The sequence below is a fragment of the Mustelus asterias genome, chromosome 10 (assembly GCF_964213995.1).
Source record: "Mustelus asterias chromosome 10, sMusAst1.hap1.1, whole genome shotgun sequence".
Lineage (NCBI taxonomy): Eukaryota > Metazoa > Chordata > Chondrichthyes > Carcharhiniformes > Triakidae > Mustelus > Mustelus asterias.
This window is the reverse complement of record NC_135810.1, coordinates 52,884,046-52,904,456: the sequence shown is the minus strand read 5'-3', so window position 1 is coordinate 52,904,456 and position 20,411 is coordinate 52,884,046. Positions and strand designations below refer to the sequence as shown.

Here is a 20,411-nt window from a genome sequence, read left to right as displayed (position 1 = left end):
TCTATATACATACAAAAGTTATTTCATCAAAAAAGTTGATCTAAGTTTATGAAATATTATGTTTTTAAAATGTGCATATTGCTGCCCAGCTGATTATGTGCAGAAAGCTGAGGCAAGTGTTAGAAGGGAACAGTACAGTGTCTATGAGGAAGAGGACAGGAACGGAACTTGAACCTGGTCTACGTCTGACACGAGAGTTGCAATGCAAAGCTGAATAAGGCGGAAAAAAATTGGCCCATGACTTGAGGCTGCATCATGGATAGGAATTGTGAAGAATTTCAGACGGTGGCAAGGGAGAGAATAATAAAAGAAAATAATTTTTTAAAAATTTAAATGAGATAAGATTGATTAAAAATCAAAGTTACCTTCACATTGAGTGAAAATTGGTAGAATGCCTCTGCTCATCAATTTGCACCACAAAAGGCAGGAACTTGCATCTACACCCTGACAGGAAACCAATTACAGTGTTTTTTTAACCAACTGTTATTATAAATGTTGAGGTAAAATCCTAAAAGATTTGTGCACAGGAAATGTGTACCATACACAAGACTTTTTATTTACATATCCCCCGACACGTATTTTCTTCTATCAAAGTTACTTTAAAAGTATTAAGTTTTGTCGGTTGTTATAAAGCTTAGATTCCATCTCGCTCAATTTACCTAAAATTAACTTAACCTTTTTGCATCATATAACAATTAAAAAATATAAAGGTACCTGACAACTGATATGATACACATAGAGACATATAAAATTGTTTGACATCAAATAATACCATCACCAATGGACCAGTCAAAATTTTCAATTTTTGCTTTGACTGCTAAAGCAAGGGAAGAAATAGCAGTGGTTCTGACCATCTTATTCCAATCCTCTCTTGCTGCAGGGGTATTACTGGAGGACTGCTAATGTTATACTGCTGTATTAAAAGGGACACAGGATAGTACAAGTAATTACAGACCAGTCAGCCAAACCTCAATGGTGGGCAAGTGAAAGAATTCTGAGAAACCAAATAAATTGTCATTTCGAGGTACTCATCAGCCAGGGGCAGTCAGCGTGGATTTGTTAAAGATAGGTCTCATTTCAGACTAATATGATTCAACTTGTTCAGGAAATAACAAGGAGAGTCAACTAGGGTAGAGTATTTGATGTAGTCCAAGAACAGGAAATTTTAGCTACAAGTGAAGATTAACATAGAAACAGGAATGGGCCATTCGGCCCTTCGAGCCTGCTCCACCATTCACTTTGATCATGGCTGGTCATCAAATTCAATATCCTGCTCCCCACTTCTGGATCCTCTTCACAGCTCACTCTCCCACCCAACTTTGTATCATCTGCAAATTTGGGGATAATACACTCAGTTCCCTCTTCCAAATCATTAAGATATGTGAACAGTTGGGGTCCTAGCACAGATCCCTGCAGAACCCCACGAGTCACTGACTGCCAATCGGTAAAAGACCCATTTATTACTCTTTGCTTCCTTGCTGCTAACCAGTTTTCTATCCATCTCAAGACATTACCAACAATCTCATGTGCTTTAACTTTACATGGTAGTCTGTTATGTGAGGCCTTGTCAAAAGCCTTCTGAAAGTCCAAATAAACCACATCCACTGCTTCTCCTTGGTCAACTCTACTAGTTATATCCTCAAAGAATTTCAATAGATTCGTCAAGCAGGATTTCCCTTTTGTAAATCCATGCTGACTTTGTCTGATTATACCACTGCCTTCTCAATGCCGAGTTATGAAATCCTTGATAATAGACTCTAGCAACTAGAGTTCGACTCACCAGTCTATAGTTCCCTGTTTTCTCTCTAACTCCCTTTTTGAATAGCAGGCTTACATCAGCTAATGTAATTAGCTCCTTTAGATAAGCTAGAGTTGTTTTCTTTGGAAAATAGGACCTAAGGGCAGATTTAACTCAATTGTATAAAAGTATGAAGAGCCTAGATGGCGTCGATAGGTGTTGTGGGAAAAGTCACCACTCGGAGATCAGACTTGAGATTCAACATGCAGTTTATTGAATCGAAGCTTTGGGAGGATCTCTGGGCAGAGTTCCTCAATCTGGCTTGGCAGCAAGTGCATTTATATCCGTTAAAACATCGCAAACATCAGCAGTTTTGCATCCAGCCGTAGGCGGTTACATACTTTGGCCAAGTGTGCCCCTTGACAATAGTTAGTTATCAATAACATTTCGTTGAAAATACCTCACTGTTCTAGGCCAATTTCAGGCCATCTGCCCCTGAGCGACCTAACTATTCTTGTCCTTTGCTGTCTGACTATTCCTGCTTGCTTTGCACTTTTACACTAAAAATGAGACATGGCTCACCCCAGCTTGTCACTAGTCAAGGCTCGAGTGTTTGTGCTTAACCACAGAGTGCAAAAGTTACATACACAACTTTTCTTGTCTTAAAAAGTTTTACATTCACAATGATGGCTTAAAAAGTTTTATAAGTCGCAATAATGGCTTGAACAGTCTCAATTTTACTCCAACAATAGGAATGACCAATTTCTGTTTGCAGAAATAACCAGGGGGCATAAATTGGCAGAAGGATTAGAACAAAGAACAAAGAACAATACAGCACAGGAACAGGCCCTTCGGCCCTCCAAGCCCGCGCCGCTCCCCGGTCCAGGATTGAATCCTGAATCCAGGATCCCCGACCAATTTTCCAGCCTATCTACATACTAATATCCTATCCACCGAGCTGTCCCTCACAGCTACGATGCTTTGTTCATCACAACCTATTAACTCACCCCCACCCCCCCATTCCAGACCATGTGATCTCCAGGGAGAGGCGAAAACCCAGAGTGAAAACCCCAGGGCCAATATGGGGAAAAGAAATCTGGGAAATTCCTCTCCGACCCCCTGAGGCGATCGAAACGAGTCCAGGAGATCACACTGGCCCTGATCGGAAAATGCTTCCCAACCCTATTCATTTCCACTTCCACGAACACCATATGAATTCCCTGCCCCCGAGACAGGTTCCCAACTATCCGCAGTCTCGCTCTATACTGGCACCAGCAAGATGATCATAGAATGAAGCCTTGAAATGAGAAACAAAGAACAATTAGCCCGCGCTGCTCCCTGGTCCAAACTAGACCACTCTTTTGTATCCCTCCATTCCCACTCCGTTCATATAGCTATCTAGATAAGTCTTAAACGTTCCCAGTGTGTCCGCCTCCACCACCTTGCCGGGCAACACATTCCAGGCCCCCACGACCCTCTGTGTAAACTATGTCCTTCTGATATCTGTGTTAAACCTCCCCCCCTTCACCTTGAACCTATGACCCCTCGTGAACGTCACCACCCACCCGGGGAAAAGCTTCCCACCGTTCACCCTATCTATGCCTTTCATAATTTTATACACCTCTATTAAGTCTCCCCTCATCCTCCGTCTTTCCAAGGAGAACAACCCCAGTTTCCCCAATCTCTCCTCATAACCAAGCCCCTCCATACCAGGCAACATCCTGGTAAACCTCCTCTGTACTCTCTCCAAAGCCTCCACGTCCTTCTGGTAGTGTGGCGACCAGAACTGGACGCAGTATTCCAAATGCGGCCGAACCAACGTTCTATACATTCTATAGATTAGAGAAAGTGGCAATACAATTTTGCCAACCAGAGTGTGATGGGATTCTGGAACTAACCACCTGGAAGCATAGTAGAGGCAACATCACATTTAAGAAAAATCTGGATATGCACTTTAAACGTCTTAACTTACAGGGCTCGAGACCAAGAGCTGGAAGGAGAGATTGGACTGGGTGACAATTTTCCCAATTGGCATGGCCAAGATGGCCAAATGAGCTCTTTCCGCAGCAAAAAATTTTCTAAGTTTTCACATCCATTATGTCCTGTGACAGTTACATGAAAGTAACTGGAATGATCAACCATAATTGTGTATGAGGCATTATTTCCAGTTCAATACATGTAAAAATATTTAAAAACAAGATTTTGGCCTTCTAATTTAATTACACTTTAAAATGTGCTTAAATGAGTGAAATGAAAAGGTCAAAAGTCTATGATGACCTCAACTTCACTTTAATAACTTACCAATCTAATTTTAGAAATTTAGGATCAAACTACATCCAGTTCTTCATTTTTCTGTATGTAGTACACCACTGGGTTCCTAATTAACACATTTAAAAGGTATCCTAATTTTTGGAAGCTGTCACTCTCCCTTCATTTTCTGACTTATCAGCAGGCAGGGAAGTTTGGTTTTTTTTGGAGAGGGGTGGAGGGGAGAGGGTGACATAATATTCTTTGGAACCTGAAAAAAAACTTTATTTTTCTTGAAGTCATATTGGGAACTGCATTGTCTGTTTATTCCAAAATGATATAATAGATCAATTGCTTCCACGGGCAATTATAAACAATATGCAATGAAGGATGAAATAATTCATACAACTTTTTAACCGTACATTAAAGTGTAACCTTGGTACCTTGCTAAGAAATAAAAGGGTGACTGGAAAAATTATTTATATCGCAAAATTCCACTCTAGATCAAACATGAAATTCGGCTTGTGCATTGTCATAGCACTGTCAAGAGGAAAGCCTGTAGTTTCCGGTCACTGGAAATTGAGCACAAGTACTGTTATAATACACATCCCTTCCCCAAATGCCAGCTGACCAAGGGTGTGTGTGTGTATGTATATATATGCATACACACATCTCTCCACAATCTTCTAACAGTCATGATAATAAACTTATACTATTCATGGCACAGAGGAAATTGGTCTCAAAGAGTGAACTCAATATCCAGTATACTTGGTCCAGCCAGTTATCTAATATACTATACTAATTAAGTGGGAATATCAAAATGAGTGAATAAATATGCACGAATTAATAACCTCACAGTGATGAGAGGAGCAAAGTGTTAAAACTGCACATTTGAAAGAGGCCAGTTAAGTCTTCATCACCACCATCCAATAATTTATTAACACATCCGGGTTGTAATCAAATGCTATTTTACATGTATTAAATGTGGTGTAAGATAATAATATCTTGTTTCCAAGGTGAATGGTGGTCGATTTAATGCCGCTTCTAAAAGTCTACGTGGCTGTGTTGTGTACGAGAGGCCGAGGCTTCACGAGGCCTAGCTTGCGATCGCCTGCCTTTACCTGCAGTCCTTGTGCTCCCGGATCCACTCCCGTGTCCAAGACAGCGATCAGAACCCCCCTGCCGTCGTACTCCGGGTACCGGGCGAGGAAAGACGCGGCGCCCGTCTCCTTCTTCGGCAGCAGACTCTGGTAAGGGAAGGAGTCGTCCAGATGAAGCGCCATTACCCCCGCCCGCTGGAGCCCAATGCGCAGCTTGATCTCAGCTGCTCGCCTTCCCGCGCTGATCCTTCCAGCGAGCAGCAATCGCCAGGGATCACACACACCAAGAGGGAGTGAGTGAGGCACAGCACTGTGCGCTGGCAAGGTCAGGGGTAAACAGTATGTCAGGGTCAGAGGAACAGGACACCTACAGGACTTGCACCATATTCTGAGAGACACGTTTAGGGTTCAAATTTCTTTCAAGAGGAAGTTATTTCAAAAGAATAGGAACCTGAAAACATGTTATGCGACAAACTGATTTAAGAAATACAGAGTCAAACATCAATGGAAGTGTACTTTTAACCTATTTGCTTCACAATTTCTGAAACAAATACACTAACAGGAGCGAGATAATATTTGGCTTGTATTGTCTGGGAATGGTTGCATAGAAAATTGGTCATTCTGTATTTGTAAATTCCTCAAATCAATGTAGTTCCCGATGAGAATTTTAATACAAAGAGTTCCGGGGATCAATTCACACTCATGCCAACTGTACTGTTATATTGTTATATTACTCTAAAATGATTTAGGAACTATATTGTCAAATACCACATCACTCACTCTGCACTACAATCTGCACCATGGCAACAATAACATTGATTTGCAACACATTGGATGAAAGCTACTGCATTTGTCTAAAATAGCATGGTCATTTCGGACTTCTGGGCACCACAAGGCAGAACATTAATTTCAAATCGAGAGAAACCCTTTAATCCAAGCAATTTGTTATAAAAATCATGTGTTGCTATTCTTAAAACCTGAACTAATATGGATGGACGGTTGATTTATAAACCTGATGAGTGATTATTTAATCTTCAATAGATCAGGACCTTTTACAAAGCTATGGGTGAAATTTAATAGCAGGGACATGGAAACCACCCAATGGAGAACCAATGGGAGCTCCACATTACCTCTACACAGGAGGCTTGATACTATTCCGAAACCATCAGGGCTCCCACTGAAGTAAGGCCCACGTCGGGCAGAAATCCCATTCTTGAGGCTGGCAGCTTTGTAGTTCGGCAGCACCACGAGGAGAGCTGCCCACTCCCAGTAATGCACTGGGAATCAACAATTAATCCTCTGGAATCAGGTAAGTGGGGTTCCCTGGAAGGGGAATGCTGGTCATTGGAGATGGGGGGAGGGAGGTGTGGGATCACCAGCAAGGATGGCTCACTCTGAGGCCCCACCTTCCTGATTCCAGGTACCTCAGTAGGGCACATAGTGTCTTTGAACGAGGGACCACCTCTCCACTTCAGAGAGCCGCAGGCAAACCCAACAAGATTTGGAGCTTTTAGGTGGGAAGGTAGCCTACAAGCATTCTGACTCAGGACTTAATAGAAGGGGGATGGGAATTCAGTGCACTTTCAACCTGACCTGAGAGCAAACATTCAGGCCATAATTTTTGGAAACTATGCAGAGGCTGCTGGGTGTGGATGTGGGCTGGGTGGATGGCTTGCCTCAGTGTTCCAGCACTGCGTTGACATTTTAAATGAAAACAATAACATCCCTCCAACCTTCACACTCCCCATGTCATTTACCCACCTCCCATGGCTCCTTAGAGCATCTATGGAAAGCTATTTCCTCCATCCACTCTACATGGCCCTTTATAGCCCCTTTATGCCAACTCATAGCATTCCATTCCCCACCCACCATCCTTTTTCTTTACACTATGCCAATCCATCCAGTATCTGTCATAGAAAGACCTCAGGATTTGTGTTAAGATGAGATCAAATAAAGTTCTTATGGGTCTACTGGAGAATTCACTATTTGAAAAGAAAATGCTGATTTTAAAAAACATTTAATTTCCTTTAATTACTTATAAAATCAAGTATTCCTGGTCCCACTTCAAAGAGGTGATAACTACTCAGGACTGTCAAATGACTGAAATGGCAGACACTCCACTGTGATAATGGAAGTTTATTAAATCATTCATGCAGCACTAATCCAGTAATGATAATCCTCAGGCTTAAGTCAAGATAGTGATATAGCAAGCATTGATTTTTTTTTAACACTCCAGTTTTATTCACAAATAAAGGATGGGAGTTTTAAATACCTCAACAGCTCCTTTAGACAGTTGGTTTTGACAGTTCAAATCTGCTTGATAGTTCCAATGAGTTTGTTTTTTGCATATATTCATACCTACTTTTAACAACACAAAAGGATACCTGACCACCAAGGTGTCCTGTGACCATAACCAAAAGAATGTCCTACCTATTCAAGCAACTCGACAAAGCTTAGACCGGCTCCTATCAGATCTGCCTGCTATTTTTCTCTCTTGGCTAACAAAAATCAGACATGACTGGAGACAGCTGTTGTTTAATATGGGCAGCAGCCTCCGTGAGCCACAGATGTGCAACTTGGAATCCACCCCCAAAACTGCCCCCCCCCCCCCCCCCCCCGCCTGCCCGCCCCCCCCCCCCCCCCCCCCCCCCCGCCCGCCTTCCACCTTGCGAAAATGGTGGGTGCTGTGCTTGGGGATGGAGCTACTTTAATTGTATCACAGTCCTTTTCCATGATTTCTATACCCGCAATGTCCCTTTCACTCATGAATACTGACACAAAGTATTTGTTTAGAACCTTACCTACATCCTCCGGCTTCACACACAAATTACCACTGTGGTCTTTAATGGGCCCTGTTCTTTCCATAGTTATCCTTTTACTATGAATGTACTTGTAAAACAACTTATGATTTTCCTTTATTTTATCTGCCAGTATCCTTTCATGTCCCCTTTTTGTTCTCCCAACTTCCTTTTTAAGTTCCCTCTTCCACATACTATACCCGAGGGCTTCTGCTGTTTTGAGACCTTGATATCTACCAAAAGCCTCTCTTTTTCTCATTATCCAATGCTGTATTATGTCCCTCGATATCCAGGACTCACTGGATTTATTGGTCCCACTGTTTTTCTTTCTTAGAACATATTGGCCCTATATGCTCCCTGTTTCCTTCTTGAATGCGTCCCACCTTTCTGTCACAGATTTACTTAAAAGTGTCTGCTACTACTCCACTATGCTCAAATCATATCTGATCTTATTAAAATTGGCCTTTCTCCAGTTTAGAACTTAGATTTCAGGCCCATCTTTGTCCTTTTCCATAACAATCTTGAATCTAACAGAATTATTATCGATGTCTGCAAAATATCCTCCTACTGATACTTCAACCACTTACATAAATTGAAGTCCAGCATCGTCCCCTCTCTTGTAGGATCTTCTACATACTGGCTTAAAAGGTTTTCCTGGGTGCACTTTAAAAATTCCGCTCCCTCTAAATCTTTCACACTATGACTACCCCAGTTAACGTTGGTGAAGTTGAAATCCCTCACTATCACTCCCTATTATTTTTACACTTCTCTGAAATTTGCCTACATATCTGCTTTCTATTTCTCTCAGACTATTAGGGGGCCTATGGAACATTCCCAGCAATCTGATTGCTTCTTATTGATTTTTAAGTTCTACCCATATGGCTTCATTTGAAGACACTAACTCTTTACTGCTGTAACTGATTTCCTTATCAAAATTGTGACACCCCCTCCTTTTTCACCTCCTTCACTGCTCGCCTGAAGATCCGATATAGAATATTGAGTTGTCAATCCTACCTCTGTTTTAGTGACATCATACCCCCATGTTTAATTTATATGCCCTTAACTCATCTGCCTTGTTGTCAGACTTCTTGCATTAAGATACCATCAAATCTTGCTAAACTCCCTTGTTCCTTAAGTGGTCCATAACTTCTATGCCTTCCTGATTCACTTGCTGTCTCTTCTAATTTTGGAGGTACACCTCCAAAAGGCTGAACCTTCTCTCTCGATCGTACCCCCTTGCCAAATTAGTTTAAACCCTCCCCAATGGTATTAGCAAATCTCCCTGCGAGGACGCTGGTCCCATTTTGGTTCAGGTTCCCTTACCCTTAACCCACCCCACTCCTTGCACAACCCTCTTTCCACATAGTCCCTTAGTGTTTGCCCTTCCCCCACCCCTTGCATAATCCTCCTTCCACATTGCTCCCTGGTGTAAAATGCTTTTTGACCAAAGTGAACAATATTCCTTAAAATCAATAATATTTAAATTATCAGCATTATATTTTACAATCATAATCACTTATTTGAATCAATCACTGCATCCCATAAGTGGAAATTGTTTCTTGCCAGCTTATTTTCAAGTCATTTAACTGAATGTTGCTAATTCTGTCAGTGCCTTAATGTGTACTGATTTTAAAAAATCTCACTACTCTTATTATCCCACATCAGGCAGCAACTTCACAACTGACAGAAGACTTTTATCCCAATATTTAGGCTGCAATCAATGACTGAAGAAGAAACAAACAGCAATGATCGGCTTACTTATATTACTTAAAACAAAATGTGCTGCAAACATAGTGACAAAGAAAAAGCATGTAATAATTGGAAATTGTTGGGCCACTCAGAAGAGGAAAAATGTTTTGTGAATAATTTTAAACATAAGAACAGTAGCCCATTCAGTTTCTTGAGCCTGCTCTGTCATTCCAGTAGGTCTTGGTTCTTCCATTTCTTCATTCCATCTTCTCACCTTGGTTCTGTAACTTTTATAATTTTGCCTAACAGAGATCTACAAATCACAGTTTCAGAATTTTAATTGACCTAGTCTCAACAGCTTTTTGTGGAAAAAATTAACGCTTTCTGATACCATGTTTGAATGATCTCGCTCTGATTTTAAGATTATGCAGCATTGTTCTGGATTCCCCCATCAGAGGAGTTGATGGGGGAATCCAGAACAGGGAATCCTACCGATTTATTTGATTATTTAAATATACTTGGTCCTCTTAAACACCCAAATTGGATCAGCCCTTAATCTTCTATAGTCAAGGACATACAATCTTAATTTTTGCAATCTATGTTCATATTTTAATCCTTTTAGATCCTAAATAATTTTGGTGAATCTGCATTGCATTCCATCCAAGGCCAATATTTCCTTCTTGAGGACCTTTCAGCCCAGGTCTTAAAACAGTGCCTGATTGTGACAAATTGTGTCTGACCAGAGCTCTGCCATCCATTTGTATTGCAACCCTCTTAAAAGTAAGGGCCGACATTTTATCAGGCCTTTGAATTCTTTTGTACCCGTGCTCCAGGTTTTCATTGTTTCTTAAGTTGGGCATCTAAACATTTCTGCTCATCTACAGTTTCTAGTTTTTTGCCTCTTAGCAAGTACAACAATATTTCTTAGGTCGAGAGTAGAAGCGCCACCAACCACAATTTTTTTCACTAAATGTATCAATGTATTCTTGCAATTTTCTGCTCCTATTTACATAATCTAATGTTTCATCTAATTCAGTACTGCCAGAAAATCTACATTTTCAGTTCCCATTGAAAATCTGAGGCCCCAGCACAAATCCCCCACCATGGACTGGATTTTACAGTGGGGGGAGGGTGTTTAGTTCATCACTCTGGAAGTTGTTCCCTGCAAATCTACCAACTTTAAACCAGGCTTGTTCCACAGCCACAACTCACTCTGAGCATCCTCAACAAGATGAGAGTCGGACTTCTGCTCCTCAGTAGAAATAAGTTGCCTCCATGAGAGCTTCCGCTGCAGTCCAATCTTGGCCGACAGCTCTAGTGCTGAGTGCTCAGTAGTGAGTGCTGCTGGGACTGCAAAATAGGGTGATGTGTGTAACTCTTTATTCAGAGTGTGTGATGGATGAGCATATTATTGGCGGGGTCGTAAAATCCAGCCCCTCTGATCACATCCTCCCAATCAGAATACATAGCCGTTATCCCTATCCCTGTCTCCTACTCCCAACAAACTCCCTATTCAAGCCAATAAATTGTTGCCAATCCATGCTTTCTCAGTTTTGTTAATGATCTTTTTATGAGGATCTTGTTGCAAACTTTTTGAAATAAATAAAATCCACTGGTATTCCATTATTACATTTGTTACTGTCTTGTTTTTATGACGCAGGATGACTGATACCAATTTTATTAATAACATTTTCAGAACATGAACACACAATGACAAGGCATTTACAGCCTTGTTGCAACCTTCCCTCACATATGTTACCTGATCTGTAGAGTGTACCATATTGTACCTAATACTTGAGTCCACAACCATAATCCACATATTATCATAATATTTCCTTTTTATAAACCAGAAGCACTTCTGGCGAGTCTCTGTTAAAACAAAATGGATTGTGAATACTGCCGACTCGTGTACACAGAATCTCTTATTTACTCTTTCACACTGTTTTGATCAGTCTGTTTGATCTTTTATTCATCTCAATATCTCTGTGGTTTTTACACAATTCTTTCACTGGATGTTCTGAGGTATTATTCAGGAGTCTCAGGCTTTGTCTGGTTATCTATTGCTTCACCGGTGGATTCTGCTTCTTGATCTTTCGCTACATGTACTGGTTCAGAGCAGGGTCACATTTCTTTTGTTGTCCATAGGAATTTCCAGTTTCTCCTGTACTGCTGTCCATTTGGAGTCTCCGCTATGCAAGACCTTGGTCTGTGATTCCTGTGACAACGGCAGGATTCCAGATCCCTTCCTGCAGAATCCTCAGTGTCTCTCCCATGTTCAATTCAATAGGTAGAGGTCTCTTTTGTCTACCTTTGCCTTCTTCAACAGATGTTTTAAGGTCTGCATGATATGTTCCACCATTTCATTGGATTGTAGATATTTGGGACTTGATGTATTGTGCCAAAACTCTGAATCCTGTGCAAATTTGCAAAATTCAGTGCCTGAGAATTGTGCACTGTTACATGAGATGAGCACCTCAGGTATGCCATGGTGAGCAAAAAAAAAGTGATGCTCTTACTATCCTCTTAACAACATAAATTAAAAACTCAGTAATACTCAACAGCTAGTAGGGACTCAACTGTTGTCAAATGTGAACAGGTCCATTCCAATTTTCAGCCATGGTCTTTCTCGAACAGTGTTTGGTTGAAGTGGTTCTTTTTGTTGTCATTTAGCGTACTTTTGGCACACGGCACAAGGGTTCACCATTTCCCCAATTTGTGTTCCCATTCCAGGCCAATACATTACATGTTGAGTTCTTTTCTTGCATGTTTCTATGCTGAGGTAACTTTCATGTATGTGTTGCACCATTTCTTTCCTCAGTGTGACAGGAATTACTATCTTTTCTGCTCCATGAAGTTCCTCGCAAAAGTTCTTGTGCAGAAGAGGTTCTTCTCTGGCTTGTGAGTCAGCCAATTTGTACAAGTCACTGCCATCTTCAAAGGATGGCGTAATTCTTGGTCGCTTCCCTGATCTCATCCAGTTTGGTTATAGTCACAGGTCAGTGTTTTGTCAGCATGTGAACATGCGCTTCCGTTTCTTTGTCCTTTTCTTCCGTGATGGATAGATATGCATGTGACAGGTTGTCTGCGATGTACATTTCTTTGCCTGGTTTGTATTTAAATCAGACCTGGTGCTTCTGCAGATGCAGCATTAACCTTTGGATTCTTGCTTCAGTTCAGGAGCTTTTAAGTATAGTTTTCAAAGGCCTATGATCAGACTCTACCTCCAGGTCTTTGTCATGGATAAACTGGTGGAAACGTTCCGAGCCAAACACAATTGCTCGTATTTATTTCTCTATTTGGGCATAATGTTGTTGTTTCAGTCATTGCCTTGGAAGCATACCACCACTTCTGTCTTATTTTGCAAGAGGGCAGCTCCCAGAACATTTTCAATCAGCCTGTCAAGATATCCGCTGATATCTTGACTGGTTGATTGACATTGTAATATTTTAACACTGGTATCTGGGTCAGTGTTTTCTTTAGACTGATCAAAGCTTCTTGGTGACATTGTTCCCCATGCCACTCCACATAATTTTGTGGAAACTCTGTGAGGTGCTGTCAGGTCTGACATTTATGGAATGTATTTCCCAAGACAGATCAACATGTCTAAAAACCTCTCCAAGTCTTTCTTACATGTTGTGGGTGGGAACTTCACGACTGCTTCAATTTTGCTCTGGTTTCAGTTCCTAACTTGTTAGCACATGTCCCAAGGGAGCTATTTCACACTTTTGCTTCTTCCACTTGAAGTTCCTTTCTCTTGCTCTTCTCAGCTCCACCTCATTCTGTGGTTATGTTCTTCTTGTATAGCTCCCCAGACCAGCACATTTGTTAGTGTAGGTTTCTACACACTCTAACCCTTCAAACAGCTGCTTCACTGTCCCATGGAACACCTCAGGAGCTGAATTAACACCAAAAGGTAAACATAAAAATCTGTAGCCTGTATGGGTGTATTGAACATACAGAGAAAGGAACTGCGTTCATCCAGCCAGAACCCTGAACTTGCATCCAAGACTGAACAGTATTTAGCATCAGCAAGCTTAAACATGACCTCTTCTACTGTGGGCACTGATAATGCTCTCTTTCTACTGCCCAATTTAGGTCTCTGGGATCCAGACAGACCTGCTGAATCCCAACAAGTGGGTTACCCACTTCGTTGGTTCTTCAATTTTCTTTACGATTGGAAGCTTCTCCATTCTGTCCAACTCTCAGCATTACTGGTACTTTCCTGAGGGGATGTATTTTGGGTATCACGGTTTAATCAACCGTGATGGTGTGTTCTCCCTTTAGGCAACCAATCGCCTTGAACACACTTTGAACTTACTCAGGGTGTCAGCAGACGTGGCAGTCATTATTCTCTTGATTGGCTTCAGATTTTCACCAGCTTTGATTCGAAGAATAATTTTTTACTACGATAAATGGAAGTGCTTGTGACTATTTTGTGTAGTTCACTTGAAGTGTGCATTCGGCTTCTGCAGCAACTTTTGCACCTGTGTAGGTAGACAACTTCACTTTTGTTTTAGTTAGCTGGTTTTTTTACTTATCTTACAATGAAAGCTTATGGTAATGGTATTTGCTTGTGCACCTGTGTCAAGCTTGAAATTCACCATCCTGTTGGGAGTCATGCAGTATAGAAGGGGCCCTTCAGCCCATCAACTTTGCACCAACGAAACTACACTAAATCTACACTAATCCCACTTTCCAGGGCTTGGCCCATAGCCTTGAATGTTATGACGTTTCAAGTGCTCATCCACATACTTTTTAAAGGTTATGAAGTTTCCCACCTCTCCTACCCTCCGAGGCTGTGCATTCCAAACTCCCACCACCCTCTGAGTGAAAAAGCTTTTCGCAAATTTCCTCTAAATCTCCTGCCCACATATTAAAATTATGCCCCTTTGTTATTGACCCTTCAACTATGAAGAGCAGCTGCTTCTATGTTAAATTTTTGACAATTTTTAAACCAACCTTCCATTTGTCTATAGAATTTGCTGTTACTGAACCAAAGGTTCAGTTTCAGTGTCTGTGACATCAGTTGCACTCGAGTGCACTTTCTTTGAGTTACACATCTTCGCAGAGTGATTTCGTTTATCACAGTTCTTGCACTGCTTTCCGGAGGCTGGACAACTATGTACATAATGGTCTGTTCCACATCAACTCCATTTAAATGTTTTAATCTCAGACGAGTGATTGTTCAAGCTCTCCAAATTCACAGGATTTAGCTAGTCTTCTCAACTCCGTTACGTACTGCCGTGCATGCACACAAAAAAATTGTATCTTTCACATCTGATGTTTTTCTTAGGACTGCAGTAAGCTTTAAATTTTTCCATTCCTTCTTTCAAGTAATTTCATTTTCTATTACTTTCAAATGTGAATGTGTTATAAACTTCTAGGGCTTCTTCCCTACTACATGAAGAAAGGAAAAAAACTGTACCTGCGAGTGTTTCATATTACTGCCTGTCGCTGTGAGGTACAGGTCGAAGCGCTGCTCGAATCTTCTCCAGTTGTCGGCAAGATTACCCTCCAAACTGAGCTCTGTCTGTCTTTTCAGAGCGTCCATTTTGTCTTTAGTTCACTTCCAACACCATGGGGCGATTTTCCCAAAAGAAAACTACATGCCCGACGGGCGTAAAAACGGGAGATTTTCCCATCTGTTTTTTGGGCAAAGTTAGTTGTTTGAATTTCCAGCACTCCATGCTTCACAGAGTCTGCCTGGGGCGGGGGATTGCGGCCCGGTAGGGAGATTGGCACATGCGCACTGCCCCCCAAACTGCCAGCCTCCCATTAGCTTCCAGAACACCCCCAATAGCCGGCCCCGACACCTCCTCCCCAATGACCAGCCCTGATCGCAACCCCCCCCCCCTGCTCCGCCCACCATGGCCAGCCCTGATCATCCCCCTCTCACCCCACTGATCACAGAGCAGCGGTTCTCCCCACCCCCCCCGCCACTGCCCCCGCCTCCTGCCCCCGCCCCCGATCGGTCTGCCTGCAGACTGGATCCGCCCCGAGCTTTAATCCCCACTGATGGGAACATCCCCCGGCAGAGTCAGAAACATGAGCAAGCCCAGACAATGCCGTCACGGGCTCCCTAATGCGATTCAAATGTCAATTTCAATCGGGTAATCAGCTTCGCATCGTATCCTGGCGCGAGACTGATTGTGCCATACAAAACAGTCTTGGAAAGTCGTGACCGGCATCTTCTCGCCGGTTTTTCCCATCACACTGCGCTACTCGAGCAGCACAGCGGGCCGGGTAAATTACACCCCCCGTCTTGTTTTTATGATGCAGGATGACCGACATCATTGCTGTAAACTAACTAATTTTCAAGACATGAACACACAACTGCAAAGCATCTGAAGCCTTGTTACAACTTTTCTTACATGTACTTTCTGACTTTCAAACCCCAGGTCAGGGAACCCTGTGAAGCAGAGTGTACCATATTGTACCTAATATTAGAGTCCACGACAACAATCACTCAATTATCATGACAGTTACCTTCTCAAAAATTTGCGAGGTTTGTTCAACATTTGCAGTTCCATGCTGGCCCTTCCTGATCAGATCGATATTTGTCCAGATGTTCTGTCATCTTACCCCATTAACAGATGGGGATGGCACAGCGGTTAGCATTGTTGCTTCACAGAGCCAAGGACCCGGGTTCAATTCCGGCCTCCACACTCTGTGTGGAGTTTGCACATTCTCCTCGTGTCTGTGTGGGTTTCCTCCGGGTGCTCCAGTTTCCTCCCACAGTCCAAAGATGTGCAGATTAGGTGGATTGGCCATGCTAAATTGACACTTAGTGTCAGGGGGACTAGCAGGGTAAATACGTGGGGTTACGGGAACAGGTCCTGGGTGGGATTGTGGTCGGTGCAGACTCGACTGTCGGGATTCTGTTCATTCTATTTTAGTAGCTTCTCTAAAACAGCGTTAGGCTGATGACCTATAATTTCCTAGTTTAACTCTCCTAAATAATGGAGTGAAATTGGAAGTTTTCCAATCTAAGGGGTCAGTTCATGAATCAAGATGGTTTTGGACTATCGTGAATCATGACTAATGTATCAACAATTATGCCACCTCTTCAAATCTTAATTGCAATCAATGGTTGGGAGACAGATTCACCGATATATAGACTTGACCACAGTAAAAAATCTTTCAATTCCTTTTTGAACAATTGGAGCATACAATAGCTTGTATATTAATTGTATTTCACTGTATACATTAACTGGGGAATTCATTTGTGCCTCCATAGAAAGAAAGACGGAAACTGCGGTTTTTGGCTGAGGAGGTAACTGTGTAACGTATATCTCTGTAAACTAATGCTTATAAAAGATTGGCTTCAGTTCTATCCTTCACCTGGTCTTCTGGATTATAACTTGTTCTATTGGTCAATAAGTGGGAAAAATACTTCTTGACATCTAAACTACTTCTTACCCTAATAATATTTATGTGATCTGGTCCTCCAAAGTCTACCAACCTCAAATTATTGTTCATATGGGCCAAGACTAATGCTGTCATTATTTTAAAGATCTCCTCAAAGATCATGCTTTCTAAAATTAAAAGCTCTCTACCTTTACTCTGATAAGGTCCTTTAAATTACATGTTAATCTCGCTATATCTTTTATAATGTTATTTTACCTACCATTTGAAAATATGAATTACCGTTCTTTCATTGTCACTAGATCCAAATCCTCGAAACTTCCTGTTCCTACTTAATAGCACCGAGGAGTCCCTTTACTACAGGGACTGCAACAGTTCAGGAAGAAAACCCATCACCACTTTCTCAGAACGAGGGATGGCAGTAAATGTCACCTTTGCTATCGGCCATGCCATATTCTAAAGTTGGGCCAAATAGCCTGTTTCGGTGTTGTAATTTATATGTGATCACATTAAGTCTTTGTGATTATGCAACAGTGTGATTACCAAGAATTAGAAATAGAAGTTATCTTCCTGTGGTCAATTTATAAGTTAATTTAAAACTGCTTCTTAATCAGCACATAATTGTAAATGTTTACCAGGCTCGTGCTTTGCTGTTAAAAAGCAACGTTAAGAGTAACAACTGTAATATTCATAGAAGTTCACTCTAAAAGTGCATATTTCTAGCAAAGTATAAAAGCAGACCTTTACAGATTTTTCTACAATACATTTTTCTGAGAAATTAAATTCAAGCATAAAATAATTCAACTTTCATGTCTTACAAGTGGATTTTATACAGATGTATCAGACAGTGGACACTTTCATTAAAAGCAATATTTCATTGAAAGTACATTTGTTTTTAATAATATGCTTCAGCATCTCCTTCACATTATGGGGGCAATCACTGCTCCTTTCTCCGGAATGCAATTTTTAAGCTACCTGTAAATGGGAAAACAGCATGCCCAATAATTTGAAGTCGAAGTATGTTCAAATATGAAAATAGGAATGGTGCGCTGCTGCAAGACTCTGGTTGCAAATTTTAACTTAAGTTGGGAGTATGCTCTGACAATGCTCTCCCTATTTACATCATGCAGTGCAGACTAACCAAAAACGTATTGGTAACACCTACACAAAAGGGACCAAATATTATTTTTATTTTACTACTGTGGAGCCAGGAACATCAGGACCCAGCCTGAAACGAACGGGATAGCTTTCAAAGATCCCAGTAATTCCGCACATAAGTGTCGTTTGAACAAATGTTGCACACCATGTGCCACCGACCGTTCCAGCTCTGAAAGGAGACAGTGCAACACCTGTGCCACTTGTTGCAGGATCTGGTACCTTGGGGCAGGGTGGACATCCACTCTCGGTGGCTGTCAAATTGACAGCCGCTTTAAACTGTTGTGCCACGGGCTCCTTCCAGACTCCCAGCGGAGTTGTATGTAGCATTTCACCATCAGCTCTCCATACCTGTGTCAATGAGGTCATGAATGCCCTTATGCCCGGGTTGGCCAATATGTCAAATTTCACCTGGATCAGGCTCAGCGGGAACCCTGGGCTGCAGGATTCGTGGCCATTGCAGGTATGCCCAATATGCAGGGGGCTATAGACTGCACCCACGTTGCCCTCAAGGCCCTGGTCAGGAATCCACGACGATTCATCAACAGAAAGGGGTTCCACTCCCTAAGTTGGTTTGTGACGAGATGAAATCACGCACGTCTGCACGAAAAACCCCGGCAGCGTGCATGACAGTTTTATTCTGAGGAGCTCAGACATACTGGGGGCCTTTGAGAAGGAGCCCAGGGTGCAGGGATGGCTCATGGGTGACATTGGTAACCCGCTTTGGACTTGACTGATGACTGGTGCGGAGGCCTGAGACTGAGGTGGACACTTGCTGTAATGAGGCCCATGTTGTCACCCGCTCTATCATAGAGGTGCATCGCGCTCCTGAAAATGCGGTTCCAGTGCCTGGACCACTCTGGCGGGGCCCTACAATACAGCGCCCCCCTGATTTCTTCCACCATCGTGGTGGTGTGCTGTGTCCTTCACAACCTGGCGCAGCAGAGAGTTGACTTATTGGAAGAAGAAGACGTGGAGGCTGACCCGCCGGGCGTCGCTGGGGAGGAGGCTGCCCAGCAGGAAGAGGAGGAGGAAGAGGAGGAGGACCACACCGAGTAACACCACCCAGATGCTGGAGGGCTGGCAGCAAGATTCAGACATGCGAGGGCGATGAGGGAGGACCTGATCACCAGGTGCTTCGCTTACAAGGGGCCTGTGTTTCTGCTCGTGGGTTCCATTCTGCCCCCACCCCCAAATCCTACTGTTTCCTGAAACATTGTAACACCAGAGTGGTGAGCCTGGGTATGCTGTGTTAGCAAGTTTCTTTGGCGGGCAGGAGGTTGACATCAACTCGCTCAGCACCATGATGATGATGCCCTGGTGCAAATTAGTCTGACTCCTACCTGAGCTCCATATGCATGCTGGCACCTGGGCCCATGTCTGTGTAGTGAGTAAGGGATCAGTGAACCCCCATACAGGAGTCCCGGGGCAGGTGGAGTGGGGGAGGGGAGGGAATCGCTCGTGGGTTCTGGGGAACCAATGGCTTCATTTTCAAAGTGACACAGCATTGAGGGGCCTCCCCAGTTGACATCAACATGAAGGATCCCACCGGCGACTGTCAGGGTAACTGCATCCCCATTCAAAGCAAATCTGAGACAAATTAGTCACAGGTGGGTGGTGAAAAAACATTTATTGTTTACAATAAGTGTCTAAATAAAAAGTGCCAACAGAAAAACAGTCTACAGTCCAGCCCTGTAGCAAAAAAAGGAAAGGAAAGGAGTCCGAAGGCGAGTGGGGACTCCACAGTGAGGGTGTCAGACAGGCGTTTCTGTGGAAGAAGTCGAGAAACGCAGATGATGGTTTGCCTCCCTGGAGCCGGGATCAAGGATGTTTCCGACAGGGTTCAAGAAATCCTTAAGTGGGAGGGAGAGGAGCCAGAGGTTGTGGTGCATACTGGTACTGCCGACGTAGGCAGGAAAGGGGAAGGGGTTATGAAAAGAGAATATCGGGAGTTCGGTGGGAAGTTAAGTAAACGGAACACGAAGGTCGTAATCTCAGGATTGCTACCTGTGCCACGAGACAGTGAGGGAAGGAACGGAATAAGGTGGAGGATGAATGAGTGGCTGAGGGATTGGAGCAGGGGGCAGGGATTCAGGTTCCTGGATCATTGGGACCTCTTTAGGGGCAGGTGCGACCTGTACAAAAAGGACGGGTTTCACTTCAATCCCAGGGGGACCAATATTCTGGCGGGAAGGTTTGCTAAGGTTACTGGGGACGGTTTAAACTAGAATGGTTGGGGGGTGGGAATCAAAATGTGGTGACTGGGAGAGAGGAGGTTAGAGTAAAAGTAAGAGGGGCTGGTCGGCAGTGTGAGAGGGA

General features: G+C 42.8%; 1 protein-coding gene across 2 annotated transcripts in view; it reads right to left on the bottom strand.

The window, feature by feature from the left end:
- LOC144499585 (uncharacterized) overlaps positions 1-5,513 on the bottom strand; it is a 90,745-nt gene extending 85,232 nt beyond the window's left edge. The window contains exon 1 of one of the 2 annotated variants that reach the window (XM_078221707.1): positions 5,107-5,513. The gene's annotated coding sequence lies outside the window, so the exon portion shown is untranslated. The remainder of the gene's footprint in view (positions 1-5,106) is intronic. The other variant, XM_078221708.1, reaches the window with a different exon arrangement.
- Positions 5,514-20,411: the final 14,898 nt, after the last annotated feature.